The sequence below is a fragment of the Nomascus leucogenys genome, unplaced genomic scaffold (assembly GCF_006542625.1).
Source record: "Nomascus leucogenys isolate Asia unplaced genomic scaffold, Asia_NLE_v1 001405F_38312_qpd_obj, whole genome shotgun sequence".
Taxonomy (NCBI): Eukaryota; Metazoa; Chordata; class Mammalia; order Primates; family Hylobatidae; genus Nomascus; species Nomascus leucogenys.
The window spans coordinates 5527-25615 of NW_022096862.1; the positions used below are offsets into that span (position 1 = coordinate 5527).

The 20089-nt window shown below is 40.7% G+C and overlaps 1 long non-coding RNA gene and 1 pseudogene across 2 annotated transcripts; one reads left to right on the top strand and one right to left on the bottom strand.

Moving 5' to 3' along the window:
• The first annotated feature begins 5841 nt into the window (after nt 1-5841).
• Nucleotides 5842-17083, top strand: LOC115834072. Of its 2 annotated transcripts, XR_004029189.1 has the most exons (3): nt 5842-6260; nt 16193-16289; nt 17059-17083. It is a non-coding gene; the product is annotated as an uncharacterized LOC115834072 (long non-coding RNA). The 2 variants fall into 2 exon arrangements; XR_004029188.1 differs by lacking the exon at nt 5842-6260 and having other exon boundaries at nt 15870-16289.
• LOC100592084 lies at nt 8992-10455 on the bottom strand (annotated as a pseudogene).
• Nucleotides 17084-20089: the final 3006 nt, after the last annotated feature.

Sequence of the window (20089 nt, forward strand, 5' to 3'; positions counted from 1 at the left end):
CTCAAATTGATCTTCCCACGTCATGCTCCTCCCTTATCACGTCACTATAGGCACACACCACTGCCCCTGGTTTATTTTGAACAGTTCTTTAATTTTTAGGATATTGTTTGAAGTTACTGTCCTTATTGGCAATTTTCTCACCAGTGACCCCTGTACCTTGTTCCCAGCTCCCTCTACCATGCCCAGGCAAATTTCAGTTGCTGAGCTGAGGCTTTAGAACTTACATACTGCTTAAAAATAGGCAATGGAGAAATTGATTTCCATCTCTCTTTTGTAGTTTACCCCTCTACTCTCAAGTAATATTCGTATTTGTAATACATTCCTTAAAAATAAAAGTAAAGAACCTTAAAGTTCTTGGCTCCCTTTTTCATTTTGTTTACCTTAAGATTTTTTCTAAAGTGATTCTCCCTTCACTTACACCACTGAATTTTTAAAATGTATGATAGAATAAATATATTTTTTACCAATAATGAGAAAATACATGGTTTCCCTTTACAGAATTTCAAAGTTGTTTCCGGAGAGCTCATTTGTTAGGTTTATGTATCTACTTCTGAGGATTAAACTACAATAAGGCAATAATATTGTACACTTCTCTGTCATGCCCTTACGTTGAGTAGTATGTTTGTGTTAAATGTCAAAAAAATTGATGTAAGCTGTTTTGCATTTCCCCTCCTTGTTTTTACCCCCCAAGTTCCGGTGAAATATTTTTTGAAAAGACTGGGCTTAGTGGAAATATATGTGGTCTATTTGTTTCTTACAGTTGAACATGGTGAACATTGTTATTTTACAATTCTAAGAAAAACGTTGATAAGGTAAGTGCAAGCAATGATGGAAATAGCATAAGATTTTCTTTCCCTAAATAAGAGTTGGACACATTTTCTTTTTGCCTTCTATAAATGAAGCTAATTTAAATTTATATCGTCAGTCTAGCAATGAAGTAGGCATTACATGTAGATGATTGTTTCTCCAAGGTTTTGAAGTCATGAACAAAAGTTATAAAATAATTTGTGTGTCTAGGGATACATAGGAAAATTAGTCTTTTTATCATTATACTTTCTATTGAGGTTTAATACTGAAATAACTATGGAAAGTTAAATAGAGGAGACTCAATCTAAAAAACTTGTGAAAACTATATAAGGGAAGGCTAGTTTTCGAGTCAAAAGCTAGAATTTGAATGCTAAAAGTTGCACAGCCTGGTAGCTGGTGAGTAGAGCGCATTTTATGTACTGGAACATAGCAAACAAAATCAGTCTTCCTACCAGGTGAGAAAAAAATGCCTAAATTGTGTCTTGCACACCTGCTGAAAAAGAGACAGAAAGCCTATGGCAACAGGACATTTAGGCCATCCTGATTAGAGGACGAGGACTAGTAAAGAGGATCTCTTACTAATGAATTAGAAGAGCAGCAGCAGAGAGGAAATCATGAAGAAATAGTGTAATAGGACTAGAGATGTTAGTAGGTAAGGAACAGAAAGGGCATCAAAATAATCCTCAGTGTTTTCATGTTGAGACACATTCCTTCCTCTCCCTACCTCACTCCTCATTTCCCACTTCTCTCTCTTGCTTCTCTACATCTTTACCACATACTCTCTTTATCCTTTAGCTTTATATGTCTGTCTTAAGTTGATATCTATTCATTTTCATACCTCTACCCACTTTCCCAAAACATAAGAATCTCTTTAGCTGTGTAAAGAAAGGTAGTAACATAAATCTGGATAATAATTGGAAATTGTGGAACAAGAAGAAGGTCATTCTCAAAAGTGAGAAGTGAGGGAGAAATTTTAAGAGAGTCAAACTGCTACCTTAAGAAATACAGTAGAGATGAGAGTGAATTTTGAAATTAAAGAAATTGGCATGTAATTGATCTTTATTTTCAAAGGAGCAGGTGTTTTGGGTAGGAACTACATGATAGGATTGATTCAGCAGTTGGGGTTACCAGGCCTCACTTAGTAGAGAAGAGCAAATGCGTGAGAAGGTCATCCTCTGGGTTTTGAGAATACAACTTCAGGCTCTATTATGAAGTATTCCCTTCCTCTTCCATTCTTAAGGTGTGACTTCAAAAGAATAACTATTAATAATATAATCTGCTATGACAGTATATAAGTAGAGAATGTTTAATAAATCCTAATTGCCATTGCATTCCTCTTGTTTTTAAATCTTCTATGGTACTTGCCCAGTGCTTGACACCGTGGTTTTCTATAACTTTCTCTTGTGTATTTTAAAAGTATACAATCAATAATTGCCTACATACCTAAAACGCCGTAGAGGGGAAATCTAGTTACTGAGTCAGAGGCTACTTTATTGAGGAGGAGTCTCACTCTGTTTCCCAGGCTGGAGTGCAGTGGCATGATTTTGGCTCACTGCAACCTCCACCTCCCGGGTTCAAGTAATTCTCCTGCCTCAGCCTCCGGAGTAGCTGAGATTACAGGTGTGCACCACCACACCTGGCTAATTTTTGTATTTTTAGTAGAGATGAGATTTCACCATGTTGGCCAGGCTGGTCTCAAACTCCTGACCTCAAGTGAGCCGCCTGCCTTGGCCTCCCACAGTACTGAGATTACAGGCGTGAGCTACCACACCCACCCAGCCCAGAGGCTACTTTGAATATTCGAAAGATCACAGCCTGGCAGCTAGTGAGGGGCCTCCCTAGTGTAAGCATTCCAGAGAAAACTGACCATGCCTGCAGGAAGAATTAATACAGCAGACCAGCAAGACTTTTATGCCTAAAAATTCTAAAGTTATATATTATTAAAAAGATGTATATTTAATTTAGCTCATGTCTTTATGACAAAGGCATCTATTGGATATTTAATAAATACTTGGAAGGAAATACAATACCAGTATTGCAGATAGATGTCTGTAAATCCCAAGTAATTGAAATTTTGCAGGTCAAAGGAATAGTGTTTTCTTCTAAGAAAGAGGCAAGTTCAAAGAAGTTTTTGCTAATTAAGAGACTTACTCCAGGTAAACCAAGGAAGACAATGGAAAGGAGGAAAACTATACAAATATTTTTGGTGTGTGGAGATGGGTGTTTCAGAAATCAAATAGGGAAAGAAAGCAAGAGGAGAAGAGGGTTACGGTATCAGCGATGGGAAATGGAAGAGACAAATTCCTGAAACTGTGGGGAAAGTGTATTGCTAATTACCAAATTATTTTGAGAATGGAGGAGTGGGTTGAATCATAAAAGGATAAAGCATATTTAATTAAATGGAAATCAAGACTTTTATAATCTGGAAAAATCAGAATTATGTAGTCATATAGAAGTGAAAGTGATTTTAATGAAAGGGAAAATCATTCATTATCTAAAATGTTAGATGACACTAACAAAAATAGCTTAACAGTTAGTAAATTCACCTTACTTTTATTTTACACATTCATGCAAACATTTCATGTAAGTATTCTTCCTTAGAACCTTTAATGATTTTTCAGTGATGCATGTAATATATAATAATTAAAATTAGGCCAGGCGCAGTGGCTCACACCCATAATCCCAGCACTTTGGGAGGCCAAGATGGGAGAATTGCTTCAGCTCAGGAGTTCAAGACTGGCCTGAGCAACATGGCAAAACCTCGTCTCTACTAAGAATACAAAAAATAGTTGGGTGTGGTGGTGCATGCCTGTAGTCTCAGCTACTCAGGAGGCTGAGGCGGGAAGATGGTTTGAGCATGAAAGGCAGAGGTTGTAGTTAGCTGAGATTGTACCACCACACACCATCCAGCCTGGGAGACAAAGCGAGACCCTGTATCAAAAAAACGAAAAAAATATCGGGGGAACCCACCCCCAATATTTCAACATAGGTTTTTTCTGTTTTCCATAAGTGTCAGCCAGCTGAGAAAGAAAGAGAAAGAGTACTAAGAGAGGAATTTTACAGCTGGGCCACCAGGGGTGACATCACATATCGGTAGGACTGTGATGCCCACCCGAGCCTCAAAACCAGCAAGTTTTTTTAAGGATTTCAAAAGGGGAGGGGGTGTACGAACAGGGTGTAGATAGGTACAAAGATCACATTCTTCAAAGGGCAAAAAGCATAACAAAGTTCACATGCTTCTGAGGAAACAGGACAAAGAGCAAAAGGCAGAACTTCTGATAAGGGTCTATGTTCAGCGGTGCATGTATTGTCTTGATAAACATCTTAAACAACAGAAAACAGGGTTTGAGAGCAGAGAACCGGTCTGACCACAAATTTAACAGGGTGGAGTTTCCCAATCTTAGTAAGCCTGAGGGTACAGCAGGAGACCAGGGCGTATCTCAGTCCTTATCTCAACCACATAGGACAGACATTCCCAGAACAGCTGTTTGTAGACTTCCCCCGCAGGAATGCATTCCTTTCCCAGAATATTAGTATCAATATTCCTTGCTAGGAAAAGAATTTGGTGATATCTTCCCTACTTGCATGTCTGTTTGTAGGCTCTCTGCAAGAAGAAAAATATGGTTTTTTTGCCCGACCCCATAGGCAGTCAGACCTTATGGTTGTCTTCCCTTCTTCCCTAAAAATTGCTGTTATTCTGTTCTTTTTCAATGTGCGCTGATTTCATATTGTTCAAACACATATGTTTTACAGTCAATCTTTACAGTTAACACAGTTATCACAGTGGTCTTGAGGTGATGTACATAGCATATGAAGATAAAAGGATTAAGAGATTACAGGTGTAATAAATTATGAAAGTATTATTTGGGAATTGATAAATGTCCATATTAAAATAAAATCTTCACAATTTATGTTTCTCTGCCACGGCTCCAGCTGGTCCTTCCGTTTGGTGTCCCTGACTTCTCACAAAAAAATCCCAAGAAATCCTATGCCCTCAAGATACCTTTTAGGGTTTCCAATGGTGTATGGTTTCAAAACTGCCGTTCTTTCTGTACTTACTTCCTGTTGAATTAAGGTGTCTTTGAGAGGCAAGAGAGTATGATGTTTGTTCCTAGTCCACCAGCCTATCAGGCTGGCATGGTAGATACACTCTATGAGGCTGACAGGCCCTTACTTGATTCTTTTGTCCAGTAAAAATATCTATAACCAGCATCCAGGAGGGATACTGTCAGTGAAACCTGCTTAGCTGAGGACTGGCTGTGTGTGTGCCTCCAGACCAATCATATGTTTGTTTTGAGATACATTTTTCGGAGGAAGGTAATACACACACGCCATGTATTTTCTTTTTGTTTCATACTTTTTCTTCTATAATTTCCTGGTATCCATTGGTTCTCTCAAGGCAAACGGTGGCATGTTAGCCACAGTGGACACTGCACAGGAGAGCAAGGGGTGGGAGATTAGGGTGCTGCAAGCAGAATAATAAATTTCAGGCCCAACCTTATGTCTGTTGAATCAAACTGCTGAGTATGGGGCTCAGGCTCCCGTGTTTGAATAAGCCCTCAAGTGACTCTGATTCTAAAGTTGGCAAAGCACTGCTCTAGAAGTTTTGGGAGGTCCCAGGGTCAGGCACCTGCTGAGGAGGAAGAGTTGTTCCTGGGATTCCCTGCCTATTCTTAATCAAAAACTCAAATTTAGGAAAGCCAGTGAAGTTTGTATTCACCTTACGTCAGGGGTGGGGTTGGATTTACCATCTCTTTGTTTTTGTTTTGTTTTGTTTTTTTGAGAGGGAGTCTTACTCTGTCACCCAGGATGGAGTGCAGTGTTGCAATCTCGGCTCACTGCAACCTCTGTCTCCTGGGTTCAAGCGATTCTCCTGCCTCAGTCTCCTGAGTAGCTGGGGTAACAGGCGCCTGCCACCATGCGCAGCTAATACAAAAATTTTATTTTTAGTATTTGTACTAAAATACTGAAAATACTAAAATTGTATTTTTACTAGAGACGGGGTTTTGACATTTTGGTCAGGCTGGTCTCAAACTCCTGACCTCAAGTGATCTGCCAACCTCAGCCTCCCAAAGTGCTGGAATTACAGGCATGAGCCATCGCTCCTGGAAAGGAGACCCTTCTTAACAAAATGCTAAATGAGTTTCTCTGTGTCTCTCCCAATGTCAGTTTTTGCCAACAAATCTTGTCAAATCTTCTTGAGCAAAAAAAACACAAAGTATTTAGCCAGGGAAAACCTTACTTTTAATATCCTTGCCTCCTAGGGTAAGATATTTCTGAAGGAAATCAGAAACGCCCCAAATCAAGACTTGATTCTTATTACTCATAAGAGAGGACTGAAGCTTTAACAATTAATCTGCTTAGAACTGCAATGTAAACTGCACGCAGCTATTACCTGATTTTTATTTCTACTACTTTTCTTCCATCACAAGCCCTATGCAGAAAAAAAAGTGGTAAGTCCATCTTTTACAGTTAACACGAATAACAAATCATGAAGGATTCGAAGCTTCAGAAAATCAAAGTGCTCTCAGTGAAGAGTTAGGTGTGTAGCTTAGTGAAGACCAAGTGCTGGTCAACGGGAAACCATTTCTTATTTTCTGCTTTGTTTTAACCAAACTTTAATCAGGCCCCTAAACTTCTTCCATTCTTCTACTGTTCTCCTTGCAGGCTCCTGAACTCTGCTTGCCCAAGCCTGAGTAAGCACTAAAAAGCAGACTCTGCCCCTTATCTGCTTATTCTCTTTGGCTGACCACAAGAGAGACACTAGGTGTCAGATCCTGCTAGTCCTATCCCCCTTGCCTGCCCTATTTCCTTTAAAAGTTTTGCTAAAGTTTTGCCTAGCCCTCCCTACCTATAAAAGAAAAGCGTAGGCCAGCATGGTGGGATCACCCCTGTAATCCCAGCACTTTAGGAGGCCAAGGCGAGTGGATCACGAGGTCAGGAGTTAGAGACCAGCCTTACCAACAAGGTGAAACCCCGTCTCTACTAAAAATACAAAAATTAGCCAGGCGTGGTGTTGCATCTGTAATCCCAGCTACTCAGGAGGCTGAGTCAGGAGAATTGCTTGAACCCAGGAGGCAGAGGCTGCAGTGAGCCAAGATCGTGCCATTGCACTCTGGCCTGGGTGACAGAGCAAGAATCCATCTCAAAAAAAAGAAAAAGGAAAAGAAAAGGAAAGCGTTTTCTGTTTGATTTTGAGATGCTTAGATTGCTGAGTGCTCTCCTATTGCAATAGTCTTTCTTTTGACATTGTCTCTTCTTATTTTAGCTTGGATTTTTCTTTATATGACAGTGATAGAGGAGCATGTGTTTTGCATTTTTGAGGCCCTGGGTTCAACTCTGTGTACTTTTATTTTTTACTTTTCTCTGACTCACTCCTCAAATCCACTCCTCAAAGAACTATAATTCAACTCTTCCAATTTTCTTTCTTTCATTTCTTCTCTCTTCTCCATTCTCTCTTTCTTCCTCTCTTTCTCTCTCTTTTTTCTTTCTTTTTATCTCATTTCTTGATCAAATAAAAATTAAAAACAGGCCTGGTGTGGTGGCGCATGCCTTTAATCCCAGCACTTTGGGAGGCAGAGGCAGGTGGATCAACTGAGGTCAGGAGTTCGAGACTAGCCTGACCAACAAGGTGAAACCCCGTCTCTACTGAATACAAATAGTTAGCTGGGCGTGGTGTCACATGCATGTAATCCCAGCTACTTGGGAGGCTGAGGCAGGAGAATTGCTTAAACTCAGGAGGTGGTGGTTGCAGTGAGCTGAGATTGCACCATTGCATTCCAACCTGGGCAACAAGAGGGAAGAAACTCCGTCTCAAAAAAAAAAAAACTAAAGACACAACCCAATTAGTTGCCTTTAATGCTCTCCTATTTGCATTTCCTGTTTCCAGCCTCAGCATCACCCAAAGGAAGTGACACAGCAGGAGAGAGAAGGAGGAAGAGAAGAACCAGCTGTACAAGATCTCTGGATCATGTTTCCATGCCAACTGTAAAACTCTTTGCCTTGCCTTAGATCCAAAAGATTTTCTTCCGTGTTTTTTCCCAAAAGTTTTATACTTTTACATTTTATGTTTACATCCTTGATCCATTTTGAGTTCATTTTTGTATAAGGCATAATGTTGACATTCTTTTAATTTTTTTATTAAAAAAATTATTTGTTGATAGCTGGGTGTGGTGGCAGGTGCCTGTAATCCCAGCTACTCGGGAGGCTGAGGCAGGAGAATCACTTGAAACTGGGAGGTGGCAGAGATTGCAGTGAGCCAAAATCGCCCCATTGCCCTCCAGCCTGGGCGACAAAGCAAGACTCTGTCTCAAAAACAAAAAAACAAAATTTTGAGTCAGAGTCTTGTTCTGTAGTCCAGGCTGGAGTGCAGTGGTAGTATCACTGCTCACTGCAGTCTCAACATCTAGGGACCCAGTGACCCTCCCACCTCAGCCTCCCTGAGTATCTGGAACCACAGGCGCAAGCCCACTGTGACCAGCTTCTTTTTTCTTTTTTTTTTGGTAGAGTCAGGATCACCCTTTGTTGCTCAGGCTGATCTGCAACTACTGGGCTCAAGCAATCCTCCCGCCTCAGTCTTCCAAAGTGTTGTTGAGGCTACAGGCATGAGCCAGAGGGCCCGGACTTGCTTCCTGCCTTTCTTATACAATGATACAAGCATACAACAATGTAATACGATAGTCTTGAAGTCAAATTGACTGTTTCTTCCCCTTATATTTTTATTCTTAATGATTATTTTAGCTATTCTAATTCCTTTAACTTCCTACATAAATTTTAGAATAAAAATCTTGCTTGGATTTTGATAAGAATTTCACTGAACCTATATGTCAATTTGAGAAGAACTGCCATCTTTACCATGTTGAGTTTTGCAAACTGTTACACTGTACATCTCTCCATTTATTTAGTTTTTTTTTTTGTATTTTTGGTTTTTTTAAACTTATTTCTTCAGCATTGTGTACATTACATCATGTAAGTTTCTTTTTTTTTTTAACGGAGTCTTGCTTTATCACCCAGGCTGGAGTGCAATGGTGCAGTTCGGCTCACTGCAATCTCTGCTTCCCGGGTTCAAGCAATTCTCCCGCCTCAGCGTCCTGAATAGCTGAGATTACAGGTATCTGCCATCATGCCAGGCTAAGTTTTGTATTTCTGTAGAGATGGGGTTTCACCATGTTGACCAGGCTGGTCTTGAACTCCTGACCTCAGGTGATCCACCTGCCTCGGCCTCCCAAAGTGCTGGGATTACAGGCTGGAGGCACCACGCCCGCCTTACATTGCATTGTGTCTTTTTCAGCATTATTCAGATTTTGTTAGATTTACGTCTAAGTATTTCCTTTTTGTCAGAGATTATACAGTTACTGTCTTTTTAAAATTATTTTTTTTTCACGTTACTAAATTCTCTCCCTTAATATGGCAACATTCAGCAGCTTATGCTCCTCTTTTATCCTTTGGTTGCCAGTGACAAACAATGCAGTAATAATGCCTCTGGTTTCAGTTCCTCTTGGATGACATTTATTAGCTGAGAGAGAGACCTGGTGCTTTAGCTGAAATTTGGCAGCCCAAGAAGTGCACTAACTGCTCCAAAGTATCCCTCATGTTCTAGAAACAAGGCTTTCAGTTGACCTTTTGACCAAAAATCCGGTGCATATGCCAAAAGTTTCATTGACAGGGTATTGACACATAAAACGTTTCCAACAAAGACAACTCTGTTTACTTTCTCATTAACAGCACACATTCGTGCCACAGAACCGAAGTTATTGGTGATAGTAACTAAAGTAGCTCTTGCCAGATCTTCTTTACTAACAGATTCTCACTTCTCCTTATAAATCAGATTCCTAAAACTAGATGCTACAGCCCAACCTGGCAAACCAAATCTTTCATGATCTCCTCCAGAAATATCATGGGCCAGCTTGTCAGCTTGTGTGCTGTCACCTTTGGAATGCAATTTCAAGAGCCTCTTCAAAACTCTTACAGCCAGTCAATAAACTACATAAACCCAGGAAGGTACCCTCCCCAAGGCTTGTCCCAGGCGCTCGTTTATAGATGTCTTTGGAATGGACTGCTAAAATACTGACTCCTGAGCCAATGTTCACTACAAGCAGTGGGTAGGGATCGTCCAGGTTAAAAGGCATCTTTTGGCATTGCTGAGGTTCTGCGGCATTAGCTAAACAATAGCACTCCGCATGTCCATTGAAACCAACAGTCTATATACAGCAAGCCCTTTACAAGGCAGTCAAGTTCATCCAGTTTGTGCAGGTGGAGGTTTCCAATTGCGCGAAAATCTTTTTCAAACTTGTAGGCACCACCTCCTGCAGCACATAGCACCGTTTGCAATGTTGAGAAGTTTTTATCTCTTCCCATTTGGATAAAAGTAGGCAGTTCCTGGGTTGGAAACCTGATAAAGTGCAAGTTCTCTCTTCGGCCAAAAAGTGTTAAATCTTTCAGTTCAAGGTGTACATCCCTAATGCCGGTGGATCCATATGCTACATTAGAAATCAAATATTTTTGAATACTTTTTAAACTCTCAACTTCTTCTTGTTCTTCCTCTGCTGTGATAGCAATAGGTTCAAAGTACGAGAGTTTTACTAGAGTTCCCCCAATGTCCATGCCAAACCATGGGAGAGAGGGTTTCTTGGCATCTTTGATCTTCATGGCCTCGGCGCCAGGAGCAAGGGACGGCCTCGGGTCTGGAGCACTGAGAGCAGAGGCTGCAACTCCAGAGGTGGCTGGGCCGCTAGGTGAGGCCTGGCGGGTTCCTCCCCTCAGTCTGGGCGGGGCGGCAGCGCCTGAGGGGATGCCCGGCCCACAGGGCGGTCCCCCACCCCCGCGAGGGGCGGCTGGGATGGAGCAAGCTTGGGAAGGCCGACTACCTGGTGGCTTCGGCCCCCGCCCACACACAAACACGCAGACACTCCAAACAAAAGGCCCCGGTCCCGGGAACCGCCACTACGGCCCTAAAAAATGTATTTTTAAAATTATGTTTACTTGACACATAATGATTGCACATATTTGTGAGGCACAGAGAGGTGTTTTGATGCGTACAATGTGTAATAATTAAATATGGGGAATTAGCACATCCATCGCCTCAGATAGTTCTCATTTCTTTGCATTGGGAATATTCCAAATTTTCTCTTCTAGCTATTAGGAAATACATTTTAAATTTCACTATCCACATGTTCATTGCCATTATTTGGAGATATAATTTATTTCTGTAGACTTTTATCCTGTGACCTTGCTGTATTTCATTTTTAGTTCTAAGAGATCTCCTCCCCTCCCCCCATAGAGGTTTTTGGGGTTTTTTTGTTTGTTTTTTGTGAGACAGGGTCTCATTCTTCGCTGAGGCTGGAATACAGTGGTGCCATCTCTTCTCACTGCAACCTCTGTCTCTCGGGTTTAAGTGATTCTCATGCTTCACCCTTCCAAGTAGCTGAGATTACAGGCATGCGCCACCATGGTTGGTTAATTTTTGACTTTTTAATAGAGACGGGGCTTTGCCATGTTGGCCATGGCTGGTCTGGAACTCTTGGCCTCAAATGATCCGCCCACCTCAGCCTCCCAAAGTGCTGGGGTTACAGGCGTGGGCCACCGCACCCAGCATCCCTTATGCTCTTGATGTTGTCTGAGTCTACAGTGATCTCCTCTTTTTATTCCTGATGTTGGTAAACTGTGTCATCTCTCTGCTGAAAATTTCTGTCTTGCTAGAGTTCTTCTTTTATTGATCCTTGAAAGGAACTAGCTTTTTGTTTGTTTTTCTATTTTTTGTGTGTGTGCGTGTGTTGCATTTCATTGATTTCTGCTTTTATTTTTTATTATTTCCTTTCTTCTATTTGCTTTGGGTTATTTTGCTCTTTTTCCCACCTGGTTTCTTCAAGTAAGAGTTTAGAGGACTGATTTGGGCCTTTTTTCTTTTCTAATGTGTGCACTTAGTGCTGTATATTTCTCTCTCAGCACTCCTTTAGGATGTCTTGGAATTTTTAATATATTGTATTTTCAGTTTTATTCAGGTTAACTTATTTTTTGATGTCTACTATGGCTTTCTCTTTGTCTTATGAACTGTTTAGTAGTGTGTTGTTCATTTTCCAAGCATTTGGATATTTTTCTGTCGTCTTTTTGTGACCGATTTTTAGTTTAATTTCATTGTGGTCAGGCAACATACCATATTGGTTAATTCTTTTAAATTTGTTGAGGTTTGTTTTATGGCCCAGGATATGTTTTACCTTGACCTATAATCTGTGTGGATTTGACATGTGTGTTCTGCTCTTCTTGTGTGGACTGTTTTATAAATGTTAACTGAATTCTGGTGGCTGAAGATGATTTTGAGTTTGAGTTTTCAATATATATATATTTTTTTGAGATGGAGTCCCACTCTGTTGCTCAGGCTGGAATGCAGTGCTGCGATCTCGGCTCACTGCAACCTCTGCCTCCTGGTTTCACGCCATTCTCCTGCCTCAGCCTCCTGGGTAGCTGGGACTACAGGCACCTGCCACCACGCCTGGCTAATTTTTTTGTATTTTTTAGTAGAGACTGGGTTTCACCATGTTAGCCAGGTTGATCTTGATCTCCTGACCTCATGATTCCCCTGCCCCAGACTCCCAAAGTGCTGGGATTACAGGCGTGAGCCACCACACCTGGCCTAGTTCTTCAACATTCTTGCTGATTTTCTGTTTAGTTGTTCTATCAATCATTATGAGAGAAGTTTTGAAGTCTCCAAAGTAATTGTGGATTTGTCTATTTCTTTTAAAGTTAACTGTATTTTTATCTTTACATATGTTGCAGCTCTGCTGTTTGGTGGATACATATTTAGGATTGTTATGCCTTCTATTTCTTTCCCTGTCTCTGTCTCTTCTTTCTTTTTCTTCTTTATTTATGCAAGAAAGAAGAAATTTACTATTACTTTTCCTACCAAAGCAGTCTCTCATCACTTCCTGACTCTGAGAATTAAATTCTGTCTCCTTCAGATGTCCTTAGTTGATTGACTCACAAACAGGGAGTGTAAGCAGGAAAATAGAATAAAACACCTGTTAGATTTGAATATATACTGAGAAATTTGTATCTTTGTCCCTGCCTGGAAACATTTAAAATGGAATGGGAACCACCTGAGAAGCACATATTGTCCACATCTTGGGATCATTTCCGAACATCTTGCCTCTTCAACCAAACAATCAGCAACAGTGGAATATGCCGAGACCAGCTCAGTCAGGGAGACCCTAACCCAGTGGCACTACAGGAATTAAAGACACACACAGAAATATAGAGGTGTGAAGTGGGAAATCAGGAGTCTCAAAGCCTTCAGAGCTGAGAGCCCTGAACAGAGATTTACCCACATATTTATTAACAGCAAACCAGTCATTAGCATTGTTTCTATAGATATTAAATTAACTAAAAGTATACCTTATGGGCAACGAAGGGATGGGCCGAATTAAAGGAATAGGTTGGGCTAGTTAACTGCAGCAGGAGCATGTCCTTAAGGCACAGATCGCTCATGCTATTGTTTGTGGCTTAAAAATGCCTTTAAGTGATTTTCTGCCCTGGGTGGGCCAGGTGTTCCTTGCCCTCATTCCCATAAACCTACTACCCTCCAGCTTGGGAATTAGAGCCATTATGAACATGTTACAGTGCTGCAGAGGTTTGGTTTGTGGCCAGTTTTGGGGCCAGTTTATGGCCAGATTTTGGGGGGCTTGCTCCCAACAGGAATATATACACACACACACACATATATATATATACCCACACACACACACATACACATATATATAAGTATATATATATATATATATACATACTTTGAGATATATATATCTCAAAGATTGTTTCTATAAACTATTTGATAATGATTTTCTGACATTATATCTTTTTAATCTCTAAATTCATCATTGTGTATTTCTTAAAACAAGATCAATTCCTTAACACAGCACAATATCAAATTCAGTAAACTTAGCATTGATAAAATAGTATTATCTAATATATTATCTTTAAAAATTTAACTAATTGTATCAATACAATCTTTTATAGAAATTTTCTCTCAAGCTAGGAGCCATTTCACAGACACATATGAATCTAATTGTCTTGACTCTTTAGTCTCCTTTAATTTAGAACAGTTGCTCAATCTTGTCTTTCACAACATTGATGTTTTTGAAGGGTATATGCCAGTGGTTTTATGGAATGTTTCTTAATTTGTGCTACTTATGATAAGATTAAGGTTATGGAAACTGGGAGAAATGTCACAAAAATCATGTTATCTTCTATCACACCAAGAGGCATGTGATGTCAGTTTTCCCCATTATTAGTGAAGTTAGCTTTGATCATTTGGTTAAGTTTGTAGCTGCTTTTTCTTCCCTGCAAAAATATCATCTTCCCCATTGTAATCAATAAGTAAGCTCTAGGGAAATACTCTGAGACTATATAAATATCCTGATCCTCATCAAAATTCTACCTATACTTTTAGCATTGACTTATAAATTATGCCTGCACTTATCAGCATTCTGATGGTGTCCAGATTTTCTAATTTTCTAATGGGGATTTTCAAATTTTATCCTTCCTTCCACAATTATTAGCTGGCATCCCACTGTAAGGAAAGTGTTCCCATCTTCCATATTTATTTATTTAAGTTCCCAAGATTGATAATCATTTATTGTCATCATTAATGCTCAAAGTGTGTCAGATTTGGTCAATGAGATTCCCTTCAAGCCCACTTCTGTGTTCTTTTCAATCATCCCCATCATTCTGGCACAGCAAGATATCTTAGCTTCACCTTGTAGTTTCCCTGGCCCAGTCCTGGAGTCAGTGTAGTTGACACTAGTAGCTACTTTCTATTATTATCTCTGGTGCCTTTTAGTAGGGAATGGTATTTGAAAATCAAAACATTATTATCTTTGTTCATTGTTTCTGAGGTATTTCTTCTAGACCTAGTTAGCAGACAGATCTGCAGGGAAATTTTACTTTTTTTTTGTTTTTTGAGAAAAGGCTAAGTTGCCCAGGCCGGAGTTCAGTGGTGGGATCTTGGCTCACTGCAATGTCCGCCTCCCAAGTTCAAGTGATTCTCCTGCCTCAGGCTTCCGAGTAGCTGGGACTACAGGCACACACCACCACATCTGGCTAATTTTTGTATTTTTAGTAGAGACGGGGTTTCACCATGTTGGCCAGGCTGTTCTGGAACTCCTGACCTCAAGGCAGCTGCCGTCTCGGCCTCCCAAAGTGTTGGGATTACAAGCGTGAGCCACCGTGCCCAGCCTATAAAATTACATATGTATAATTTCATACTGATGCCTCCAATTCCCATCAACACCAACAGGACTATTCTTTACCTTCTTTCTGTTACAGTGACAGTCTGGTTCCAACAACACACTTGCTCACACACACTCATTTTCCCAATCCTGAAATTCACACAAAATCTCAGAATTCTTACAGCCCTAGCTCTACAAAAATAACCCTGATACAGAATTCAAGATTTGTTTGCAATTCTTTTTAATCTTACGATTAGAACAACAAACTGTATAAACCATTTTCATAGATCAGTCCTTTCCTTTTCAGTTGGATTATGTTATTGTTTCACAATGCAATTTTAGTTTGCCTCTATTTGTATTCAGTTTTAGGGTATTTTCACACACACTTGAGTCAGGTTTATTTTTTGACTATATGAGACACCAACATGCTTCCAAGTGTCAAAAGATTACAGAAAATTATGATCAGAAAATTTGCAAGAGAATGTCGTATACCAGGACACACTCAAATGATAGAATGGAAGTATGCTCCAGGAAGTCTAACAAGATGGAGAGCCCGCCTTGTGGTGAGTTGATCTTGGGCTGACCACAAATCAGGAACAGTGCCTTTATTTTTACCACTGAGCTACCTTTTGTTGTTGTTCTTGTTTTTTGAGACAGACTCTCGCTCTGTCACCCAGGCTGGAGTGCAGTGGCATGATCTCGGCTCACTGCAACCTCCACCTCCTGGGTTTAAGCAATTCTGTACTTCAGCCTCCCGAGTAGCTAGGATTACAGGCACCTGCCACCACGCCTGGCTAATTTTCATATTTTCAGTAGAGACAGGGTTTCACCATCTTGTCCAGGCTCGTCTTGAACTCCTGACCTTGTGATCCACCCGCCTCAGCCTCCCAAAGTTCTGATTACAGGCATAAACCACCGTGCCGGGCTAAGCTACCTTTCTTTTGGTATAGCCGTGCCTAAAAGAGGAAGCGCTTCATGTAGGGAATTAACAGCAGAATTGGAAACATCGTGATTATCCTGACACAGAGAGCAGGCTCAGATATTGGCGGTCACCAAAGGGTTTTCTGAAGGATCTAGGTTGCCGAGGGGGTAGAACTCAGTGGTAGAGCATGCATGAGGCCCTGGGCCCAATCCCCAGTACCTCCAGGTTTTGTTTTCTTCCCCAGGACGCCAGGAAGAAGCGGTCCATGATATTCCCCAACTTTGGAATTTTCTGTCAAGGTGAATTGTGTTGGCCTCCGCATTTCTCTCTCATACACAGAGGTGGGTCATGTTTATTCACTTGAGGTTATTTGCTGTTTAGGATTATCCACCTATTCTTTCTAAGCAGTCCCATCAATCACTAACATGGACCATGCATGGGGGAAGCAAGTAGTATTCCTGGCCATCCAGCCTATTTCTAGCTGTAAATGAAATCATCAGAAACCATAGAACTGTGTGGCCCAAGTCTGATTTCAGGTCGGAAGCTAAAAGGCTCAAGTCCTTTTCTGTTTCCTTTTCTAACTCCCCCTAACCAGGTTGCAGAAGCCCTACAACCTTTCACTAAAAGATTACACTGCCAGGGGTTGACTATTTGATGTGCTGGTGGTCACTTTTTCCATTGGAGATCTGCAAACTCTGAAACTTAAATGATTTAACTACAAACACACAGCAAATGATGAAAAGATAGCAGTCACCTCAGCTGAAATTTGGCGGAAGTAAAAAGTACTTCTTTGGGTCCTCTGAGGAAGCTTCTGGTGTGAGATGCAAACACTCTGAACTCCAGGGGCCAAGGTCAGTCAGTATAGGAGAAAGTTCATTTTGTTGTTTTACATAAATGAAAGTAATGAATGCTTATTCTTCCAATCCCAAAGGATCCTTTTGTACCTCACGGTACTTACTCTCCAGGATTGACCTCCTTCTAAGCTAGGGAACAACCCATACCTCCAGATTAGAGCTCTTTGTGGTATCACCGTGCTAAGCAGAAATCTACAGGGAAATACTCTGCAAGCATGTTAATACTATCTTGTTAAAAGTCTGCTTTTATTTTCAGCTCTATTTCATGCCAACAAAGGAAAAAAAAAAGTTACTCAACACCCAGAAGGCAGAAAAGCGACCTCTCTCTCTCCATCTGCAGAAGCCAAGCAAGCGTGTGGGCCTCCGTATGCATCCTTTCTTTTACTCACTTTCTAAATGCTGTAACGGCTACCATCTATCAGGTGGTCACAAACCATCTCTAAAGTCAATCTGAGGTCAACCCACTCGACTTGTGAGGGATCCACCTATACTGCCTCTGCACCTGTAATATGACTAAGGAGACGGTGGCTGCACACGTAGTTAACACCAATTGTACTGTGACTCCGCCTTTCCGCAGCAGCTCTCCGGCTCTTTAGAGTCCTTTTGAGCCAAGCTGGACGTGAGGCATAAAGGAGCTCTTTGCAAACGCCAGGGGGAATTTCTTCAGGGTTAAGTTCACTTTCAATCGCTTCATTCTAAGAGAAATATGTGGAGCAAACGGGAACTTTTTTCTCATCTTTTGCATTTCAAGCAAAATCTAATAAAATTAGATGTTTCCACCGTCAGGCTCAGTCTCAAAGATGCCAGCAGATCCCGCTTCTAACTTTTAACACAGGCACGCATGAAATCGTGAAATCCCTGCAGCTCCCTCAGAAGCTACAGTATCAGCAGTTCCTGAAGTGCAAACCAAAATCCAACATCACGTACTCCTCCAAAGAGCTCAGCCTGTCTGTTGAGCGATGGAAATAGCGGCGAGGTGCTCTGGAAGCCATGACTGGCTGAAATGAACCAGGTCCCCTCCTGGTCGAGCCTACCTCCCTAAGGACAAGAAACGTACCTCTCTTCTCTCATACCCAGAGGAAGCAACGGAGGGATGTGGCACTTAGACTCACTCTGCCATCCAGTCCATCGAAGTCCTAATAATCTTCAGGATGCAACAGAGCGAGACTCCGTCTCAAAAACAAAACAAAACAAAACAACCCTAAGGAAGAGAGAGAATGTACTGGAGGATAGGAAGTATCTAGGAGAAACTTCTTTTTTTTATTGTATTTAAATTTAAGCCTTCATTTATATAAAATAAAACACATGAAACCTATTCAGCTTATGGCTTATTATATATATAGCCAAAACTCAGACCAAGATACTGAATTTTTCAGCAACCAACAGCTGCCTTTTGCCTATTTCAATTATCCTAACTCTGCCCTCCACCTCCACAGATTAGTTTTCTTATGTTTTAAATGGATCATATCAAATGATGGTAGTCTATTTGGGGCTGCTGCAAAATCACTCAAGATTGGTATATTGTAATGAACAAAAACTTGTTTCCTTCCTTCCTTCCTTCCTTCCTTCCTTCCTTCCTTCCTTCTTCTCTCTCTCTTTTTCTCTCTCTCTCTTTCTCTCTTTCTCTTTCTTTCTTTCCTTCTTCTTGACAGACTTTCACTCTTGTTGCCCAGGCTGCAGTACAGTGGTGTGATCTAGGCTCACTGCAACCTCTGCCTCCTGGGTTCAAGCAATTCTCCTGTCTCGGCTTCCTGGGTAGCTGGATTACAAGCGAGTGCCACCACGCCTGGCTAATTTTTCTGTATTTTTGGTAGAGATGGGGTTTCACCATGTTTGCCAGGCTGGTCTTGAACTCCTGACCTCAGGTGATCCATCCACCATAGCCTTCCAAAATACTGTGATTACAGGAGGGGCCATGGTGCCTGGCCCAGAAACTTATTTTCTGACAGTTCTGGAGGCTGAGAAGTCCAAAATCAAGGCACTGGCTCTGTTGTCTGGTAATGGCCTTTTTGTTGTGTCCTCACATGGCAGAAAACTGAGAGCAATAGAGAGATGAACTTCCTTTGTCAAGTCTTATTATAAGGGTACCTAATATTATTCATGAGGAAGGAACCCTCATGGCTTAATCTTCTAAAGGCCCTATCTCTTGATAATTATCACATGATGACACCCAAGCTTTGGAGGGGACACTTTCAAACCATAGCAAATCTGTATTCGAGTATGGATTCTTTCACTCAATTTTTGTAAAAAAAAAATTAGATTCATTTTCTATATATTGTTGCTAGTAGCAATAGTTATTTTCTATTGCTCTAGAGTATTCCGTTATCTGAATACTGTACATCATGATTTAGTAATTCGTTTTACTGTCCAAGTACATTTGCAGCACCCCTAGTTTTTGGTTGAAATGTCTAATCCTGCTGTAAATGTTCTGATACATGTCCTTCAAGGGAAGTGCTCATGCACTTCTCTTGGGTATAAATGTAACTGTCTAGTTTTGGGGTCATAGGTTTATATATATATATTCAGTTTTAGTTGATATTTTCAGATAGTTTCCCAGTGTAGATATAGCAGTTTACAGTCTCATCAGCCATGTATGCATGTTCCAATTGCTTCACATACTCAGCAACACTTGATATTATCCACTTTTTAGGTTAAATGATTCCAATGAAGAGCAGTATTATTTTGTGTGTGGTTTTTTGTTTGTTTTTGTTTGTTTATTTTTTGATGGTGTCTTGCTCTGCTGCCCAGGCTGGAGTGCAGTGGCACAATCTCGGCTCACTGTAGCATTTGCCTCCCAGGATCAAGAGATTTTCATGATATGATATTCTCATGATAATCTCATGAGATACTCAGCCTCCTGAGTAGTTGGGACCACAGGGGCATGCGGCCGTCTAAATTTTTGAATTTGTAGTAGAGACCAGGTTGGCCAGGCTGGTCTTGAACTCCTGGCCTCAGGTGATCCACCCGACTTGACGTTCCAAAGTGCTGGGAGTATAGGTGTGAGCCACCATGCCCAGCCTTGTTGTGTTTTTAATTTGCATTTCCTTTACAGCAAAAGATGTCAAACATATTTTATATTACTCAATAGCAATTTTTTGTGAAGTGCATTTTAATTTGCTCTTTCTTATTGAAGTTTTAGTCTTTTTCTTAGTGCTTTGTAGAAGTTCTTAACATATTCCAGATAAAGATCCTTAGTAAAATATAAGTATTGAAATATCTTCTCCTAGACTGTGGCTCATCATCTGTTCTTAAAGAGGATGGGGCTTGAAAAACTTTGTAAACAGATG